Source organism: Solanum tuberosum, unplaced genomic scaffold, assembly GCF_000226075.1.
Source record: "Solanum tuberosum cultivar DM 1-3 516 R44 unplaced genomic scaffold, SolTub_3.0 scf00099, whole genome shotgun sequence".
Classification (NCBI taxonomy): Eukaryota; Viridiplantae; Streptophyta; class Magnoliopsida; order Solanales; family Solanaceae; genus Solanum; species Solanum tuberosum.
Genome location: NW_006239023.1, coordinates 505,963 through 514,287, shown reverse-complemented (window position 1 = coordinate 514,287; position 8,325 = coordinate 505,963). Strand labels below are relative to the sequence as shown.

Genomic DNA, 8,325 nt, shown 5'->3' with positions numbered 1-8,325 from the left:
TTGATTCTTGCCTTTTTTTTTTATTCAAATAGAAGAGTACATCCCTATTTATAAATAATTAAGGAGAATCCTTCTAGATACTAAACTAAAATAAAACTAAATATTTTGCAATTAATGTAAACCCTAGACTTGAAAGGAAATTAAATACTATAAAATATTTTTAGACTAAAAAGGAAAAGTAAAAAGATTTTACCAAATTGATTGCCCACGCACCAGATGCTAAGCACTGGGCGTGAGGTGGGTGTTAAAGAATGACAAAAGTCTCACATCAGTGGTTAATGAGATGGGTGGACTACTTATAAGGTTTGAGCAATCCTCCTCCCTTTGAGCTAGCTTTTGGGGTGTGAGTTAGGCCTAAGACCTAATTTAATTGTTCCCGATATCAAGAACTCCTAAATAATTTAAATAGTTGCATCCCTAAAAATATATATGATCCAAGTCAATGAAATAATGTAGATACGAAATTCAGAGATCTATTAGTAGAAAAAGGACCATTTAGAATGGCTGATATAAAATTTCTACAAGATAAATACGTACGACATTTTTCTATGTTAAAGAATGACAAAAGTCCCACATCGGTGGTTAATGAAATGAGTGGACTACTTATAAGGTTTGGACAATCCTCCTCCCTTTGAGCTAGCTTTTGGGGTGTGAGTTTAGGCCTAAAGACCTAATTTAATTGTTCCCGATATCAAGAACTCCTAAATAATTTAAATAGTTGCCATCCCTAAAAATATATATGATCCAAGTCAATGAAATAATGTAGATACGAAATTCAGAGATCTATTAGTAGAAAAAGGACCATTTAGAATGGCTGATATAAAATTTCTACAAGATAAATACGTACGACATTTTTCTACAACACACTATATTCAAAAATTGGTAAACGGAGAAAAGCAAGAAAGAAAATGATTAATCTACTCTAAAGATTTGGATAATTTTTTTGTTTTGTTGTAATTATTTAGCAAAACTTCTATTATTTGTAATAGTATCTAGCTGAAGGTAGTAATGATTGGAGAAATCTTAGTATTAAGCTCAAAGTCCATGAAGTAAAGAATGAATATATTATTAATAATATGAGCTCGTGTATTGATTTAGAAATGAGATTGCATTAAAAAAACAATTGATAAAGTTGTGCAGGAACAAATTGATAGCGATAAAGTGCAATGAAAAATGTATTGTCAAGAATGATTGACGTGTTCAAAATTATTTGGAAAAATAATTTAGCATTTAGGGGAACAAATGGAAAGATCTATCAAGAAAGTAACGGTAATTTTTAAAAGCCTAATTGAAATGAATAATAAATTTGATCCAGTTATGCAAGACATATTTGAAGAATATGCATGACGAAATTTATAGTCATTACCTTGGACATAATATACAAAGTGAATTATTAAACTTATTTGGCAAGTGAAGTCAAGAATAAAATTATTAAAGAGATTGAAGAAACAAAATACTTTTCAAAATATTAGAGCCTCTCTTTAAGGTTTGACTTTAAGCCCCCGCTCTTGTTGAGTCGGCCCTGCATGGACCAAATGAAAAATCATGGACATCAAACTTGGAGTCACCAATTACGTTGCTTACTGGGCATCAAAGTGTAGTATATACTCATGAAGTTTAATCTAGTAGGAACAATTATTACAAATATATATATAGTGATGATATAATGGGTTTGAAGGGTGATTTTGTCATTTAATAGATTTATCCAAGGATAAATTATGATGGGATTATTATACCATCCAAAGAGAGGGATAACTTATCCCGGTACTAATTATTAATCCCGGGATAAGTTATCCCGGACTTGTCAACCAAACAACAAATTAAGCATCACTATAATTTTATCCAAGACTATTTGGTATAATCCTTCACACCAAACGACCCCTCTGAGAGTATTAAGTACAACTACATTTAATGACCTGATGCATGTTTTTTTAAGCTAAAAAAATAAAAATAAAAATAAAAGCCAACTCATTTTACCTTTGATGTCAAAATATCTAAGCTTCTACAAATGGAAATGCAAGTTAGACAACCATGACCATGGCTATTCAGAAGGTGCTACTCTTTCTTTTTTGGCATATACACGGTCATGTTCTCAATATTGTATCGGCGTCGCAGCTTCCTGATTTACGTTACAGTTCATGTGGTACCAATGGTAACTATACTGAAAATAGTGCATACCAGAATAATCTTAACTCACTCCTCTCTTTCCTTTCCTCAAAAATTGATAACCATAGTTTCAGCTATGCTTCCGATGGCCAAAGCACCGACAAGGTCAGTGGTATTGTGCTCTGTAAAGGAGATGTGGAGCTAGAACAATGTCGCAATTGTGTCTATAACATTGCTCAAAAACTTGTACAGTTATTTCCTACCCAAAAAAGAGCTATTGGTGGCTATGATGAATGTTCGTTGCAGTACTCGAATGATTCATCCATTTTAGAAACTACATCATTTTCTCTTCAATATTACTTTTGGAATCCTGCTAATGCCACAAAACCCGAGGAATTTAAACAGGAACGGAGTAAATTACAGGAAAATTTACGAGATCGTGCTGTAGAAGGTGGTTCCTCACTAAAATATGCTACTGGTAATGCGACAGGTCCAGATTTTCAGTCTATATATGCACTTGTGCAGTGTACTCCTGATTTATCTCCTCAGAATTGCCTCAAATGCTGAACTGTGGCTTATGAAAATATGCCTAAATGTCCCTGCTACGGCAAGAGCGGTGGCAGAATCATTGTGTCTAGGTGCAATCTCCGTTATGAAAGTTCCAAATTCTTCGATGTGCCACTCCCACCTGCAGGTACCGTCTTAACCCTAAGCCATTAAAGTCATTGCTTGGCATCTCATATTTTGGTGGGGCCCCATTTATTTTAAAAACTTACTTATAAATGTTATTTTTATAAAAATAATTATATGTATCGTGAATGTTATGATTTCTATTAAAGAAATTACATATGAAATAAATATAGAACCTGAATTTAGTAAGAAAATTTTTATAGAAAATATTGATAATGAAATCACAATATATATATATATATATATATATATATATATATATAGTGTGTGTGTATGTGTAGTAGATCAAGCAATTTTTTTTACTTCAAAATAGTTTTGAACCAATTGAAGCATATGAAAATATTTTTTGTTTCTTATTTAGTGGTAAATTGAGATCACTAGATAATGAGAAATAATGTAAGTAGAAGATAATGATCTAATGAAAACATTCAATTAAATAAAAAACTTGATTCTTTTCCAAATACACATATATAACTTATAGAATAATGTTAACAGTTTTCTAACCGTTGCCTCGGCCGAAAGAGGTTTTTCGAAACTAAAATTGATTAAATCTAAGGTCAACAATTTCTCAAGAGAGAATGAATCGATTGTCTATATTATCAATTGAAAGAGAATTATTAAAACAAATCAATTATAAAATAGTAACTAATGATTTCACATCTAAAAAATCAAGCTAGAAAAGTAGATTTTAAATAAAACTATACATGGTGAAAAAATATATATTAGGGCCCCTTCCTTAAGTTTTGTTTTAGGCTCCCGATCTTGTTGAGTCGACCCTGTGCACGTAAATTACATCTTTCCACTTTGATTTGAAGACATATGTACTGTACCTAAGTAGATACTAGTATAAGTTTAATTACCTTATTTAACAATTTAATTTAATTTAATATAACCTATAACAAGATGGTTAAATATATGATATGTCGTCTAACAACTTAAAATTTTAGATGAGAATATCACACAGTTCATCGCCACCATCATAACACAAAATTTTACTAGTTAAAACTGAGAATATTATACTAACTTGAAGCATTTTTTTTAAGGAAATGATGATAAAACAGCTCCAACGGGGAATGATACTAAAACAGTTCCGATAGTGAAGGATGATACAAAAGATTCACTCATCATCATTATCATTGTGCCTACTGTTACAGTTGTTATTCTTATTGTATGTATTTCTGTCATCTTAACGAAGAAGCGAAAGAGGAAGTGGATAAAATTCAAGGTAAGATAACGTATTGTATTTCTATGATTTAAGGAAAGTTGAATTTTCTTAAGAACATGCTTCACTATATACTGTATTTGTTATTACTACTACTTTGGTGAAGGTACACTCGGGGATGATATTAGCGATGTAGAATCCTTGCAGTATGATTTTTCTATAATTAGAGAAGCAACAGACAACTTCTCAAATGCTAATAAATTGGGACAGGGTGGATTTGGTCCTGTGTATAAGGTGATTAGACTTGCTTGATGCATAAAATGGACATTGACAATTCATACCACAAAACCACAACTTAGCTTGGGGTTGAGGATTCGTTGTTGATGAGCTTATAATAATTGATTCTTCAATTTGCTCTCGTATTATGTTTCAGGGTAAGCTTCAAAATGGACAAGAAGTAGCAGTGAAAAGATTGTCAGCAGATTCAGGCCAAGGTGATCTAGAGTTCAAAAACGAGGTCTTGTTGGTAGCCAGGCTTCAGCACAGGAATTTGGTTAGATTACTGGGATTTTGCCTAGATGGAACAGAGAGACTTCTTGTCTATGAATTTGTTCCCAATGCAAGCCTTGACCTAATTTTTATTTGGTATGTATTGCTTAATGTTTTTGTCAGTGTAATTTGACATGTTGACTGTAGTATGGTTATCTGCCTTATTTTAATTCCGGAAAACTAAGTCCACAACTATGAATTGGGAAAGTGTCATTTTGAGTTCGTTGAAATTATTGAAGTTTGAGGTACCGCTACTTCTTTAATGGTTAATCCGTTTTATCTTGGGAGGAATTAATCTGCAACCTCGGGTACTTGAGGGGATTAAATTTCTTAAGGACACACAGTGGGTTCTGTGGACTCGGATAGTTCTGTGTGTTTTTCTTTTCATGAGGATTCTAGACTTCGCATCATTCATCGCGATCTCAAAGCTGGTAATGTTCTACTTGATGCAGAGATGAATCCTAAAATTGCAGACTTTGGCATGGCAAGACTATTTACATTGGATGAAACACAAGGCAACACAAACAGAATTGTTGGGACTTAGTAAGTTTAACATCTCTCACTAGATAGACTGTTATTTTTTGTATCATTATACGAAGCATTCTTTAATCATTTTTAGAAAATAAAAACCTCGATATTAAAACAAATCTTTCCTTGAAATGTTACCAGGACTTGAGAAATGGTTACCTCAATTTGGTTGAGCTAACTTGATTGTCCCTAAAAGTAGTATAAGTCGAGATGAATAGTCATATAACTTTGGCTTAATACATATTTTTGTCCCCTCTCCCAACTTATGACGAATTAATTCCTTTCATACACCCCTTCATCATAAGAAAAGTTTACGCATCAAATCTTTCTCCAATTGTGCCTAACTAAATGTACACTACCTTGTTAGAGAAGTCAGGCAATTTTTGTTTTAATTTTAGACAAACACTTTGTATAAACAATGCCATCAAATGTCTTTCTCAAGAGGAACGCATAATGTGAATCAGAGATAGTATAATTAATGATTTTGTGTGGCCTCATCTATCACAGGCTTGGTTGAACTGGCGCGAAGAAACAGTTTCAAATTTGATAGACCCTATGCTGAGGGGAAGCTCGGGACCTGTTGGTGACATAGTGAGATACATCCACATTGCTTTATTGTGCGTTCAAGAAAATGTTGCTAATAGACCAAACATGGGTGAAGTACTTCTCATGCTCAGTAGTCGCTCTTTGAGTCTTCCAGTTCCACACAACGATGTAAACCCACAGATTTTACACTTTGGAGATGTCAATTCAACAATTTCCGCGTCAAGCAAACTAACGGAAAGTAAATCAATATGTTCTTCAGGAAATCAGGATTTGATAACTGAGCTGCATCCTCGATAAAACATCCATACATCTCTCTCTCTATGTATATGCAAATGTATATCATTCATTTATAGACCTGGTGTAAACACTGGATGCATGTATGTTTTTACTTAATGGATTTTCTTATTTACTTTGCTATTTGTTCGGACCCAATTAGTTAGGGGTTCTTGTGATTGATTTATCAATGATTTTTTTTTTTGTTGGACTAATTTGCTAGTACTTATTGAACTTGTAAAAGTGGTGTAATTTTTCAATAGTAATGGAAATGCATTTTTGCCTCTATTTATTGAGTCGGGTAAGCTGAAATTCAGAATAATTACAGATTTTTAACAATTTGTAAAATTAATAACTAAGATATAGTTTTAAAATAAATGATACTGGCTTAGTTGAATTGATTAAAAAATATTTTAACTGAGCAAAGATTTAGCAAAATATCATGGATGACATGTTTGGCAATAATAATAATAATAATATTGACAACTGTTGACACCCAATTTTGACCCTCCCCGATAGTAATTGATTTTCTAGCTTCTTAATTTTTCAAACGACTTAGAATAATTAGCTTTATATAATTCAAAATAGTTTCAAGGTTATTTTAAATAATTTCAGTCGATTTTTATAGTACTTTGAATGATAAATATATTTCATGTAATTTTATATATAATTAGTATATTTTATGGATACTCGAAAATCGTCTCACAAAAAAAAATGTTATTTTAAATATTTTACAAAATTAGTCTAGTTCAAGTTATGGTTATAATTTTAAATTATTGGTTTGCAATTAAATTAATTATTCTATTTCATTAAAATTTAGAAGCTCGTTAATTAATTAATGTTAATCCATCTTACTTAGGATTTAGCCGAATTTGTTAATTTAACTCAATTCGGCTATTTCTTAAACTCCAAGATCGAACCCATCTTTAACCTCACCTTAAAACCATTTTAAGACCAAAGTTTGGGCCACTTTTCAGCAGCCCAATACTATTTCCAGCATGCATGTACAGCAGCACCAACAGGCCCATCTCCCTTAATTGCCAGCCCATTTCCTTTCTAAATAATCCCTCTACCCGACCCATTTCCCCAACCCACATTACATATAACAATACAATACATACATACAACAAGCAGTACCAGCTGACCCCATCCCCTTTCCCTTACAATTCCCAACAAAACGTCAACAACTCCAATGTTCAAAGCGGCAACACACGCGGAAAGCAACAAAAACATTAATTTTCAAACGACTCCAAAGGAAGATAAACAGTAAAGCAAACGAAAAGCAGCAACAGAGGGTAGTACTGCATCTCCTTTGTCTTCTTCCTCCCATCCCTCTCGATAGTACTGTTTCTAGCCGAGTTTTGCGGCAAAAAGCATCAGTAGCAGCAACGTGAATCGTCCTCCTGGCGTGAGATCGCTCCACGTTGCTCGTCCGGGACGATTGAACGGATCGAGTCCATCTATCCCCTTTTCCCCTTCCGGAATGGGACGAAATGTGAGAAAAAGTATGTTTAGCCAAAATGGTGAAAGATTTTTCGAATTTGAATTTCGAGATGGGCCTTTTCTATTCGGATTTTTGATCCCTTTTCCCCCCTAAAATTTCCGAACCCTAGTTCCTGGCTATATATTTGCTTCTGTTCACTGGGGGGAGGGGGATTTTTTTTTTTGGGAGTTGAAAATTTTGGGTTAGAAGAAAAGATTGAGAAAGAGTGAAGGGGAAATTGGATACGGGGGAGAAATATAGAAACATATATTTTGTCTTTATTTATTTTATTTCATTTTATTTTTAAAAGAGAGAGTCATAAAAATAGTCAAAGATCCAAGTCTCAAATTCAGAGTTTTTTCTTTGAAGCTTTCACCGGAACTTTTCGTTGTAGCTTTGTATTGAGAATCGGAAGTCGTCACCTTCTCGTTTGGTCTCCATTTCGCTGCCCAAAAGGAGGTGAGAATCTCGTATTTGCTTTGTTTATAGCTACCTTTTTTTTTCTCGATCTTTGTATGTCTATTATGATCTCACACAAGTAGTTTTTTTTTAAAGATCTCATTCTCTGTTAGAAATGTTCATGTCTCTTGGTATATGCCTAAATATGAGCAGAATATCGATATTACTCCCTTCAAATGTTGAGTCGTGTTCGCTCTATGACGTTCGGAATCGATTTGATGACTTGCTTTCCGTGGTCAATGCTTTGATTGCTCCTCATACTCGTAGTTTTCTGTCTGCCCGGTGAATGTAACTCGTTCTTTGTTTTCTTTATGGTGACTTCTTTCTTTTTATGCAAAATATGACTACTTCTCTTGTTTCCTTAGTGCTTAGAGGTCTGATTATAGGTCGTATGTCTGTATAGCCTTCATGCAGTTGATTTCGCCTTATTGGAAATCTCTTGATGCCACATTTTACTTATTTGTTTGACTTACATCATTGGTTTTTAAGGTTGTCTTCAAGAAAGTGTATTCTCTTTTTTCTTTTTAAA

General features: G+C 33.3%; 1 pseudogene; it reads left to right on the top strand.

The window, feature by feature from the left end:
* The first annotated feature begins 1,976 nt into the window (after positions 1-1,976).
* Positions 1,977-5,878, top strand: LOC102594777 (cysteine-rich receptor-like protein kinase 29; annotated as a pseudogene).
* Positions 5,879-8,325: the final 2,447 nt, after the last annotated feature.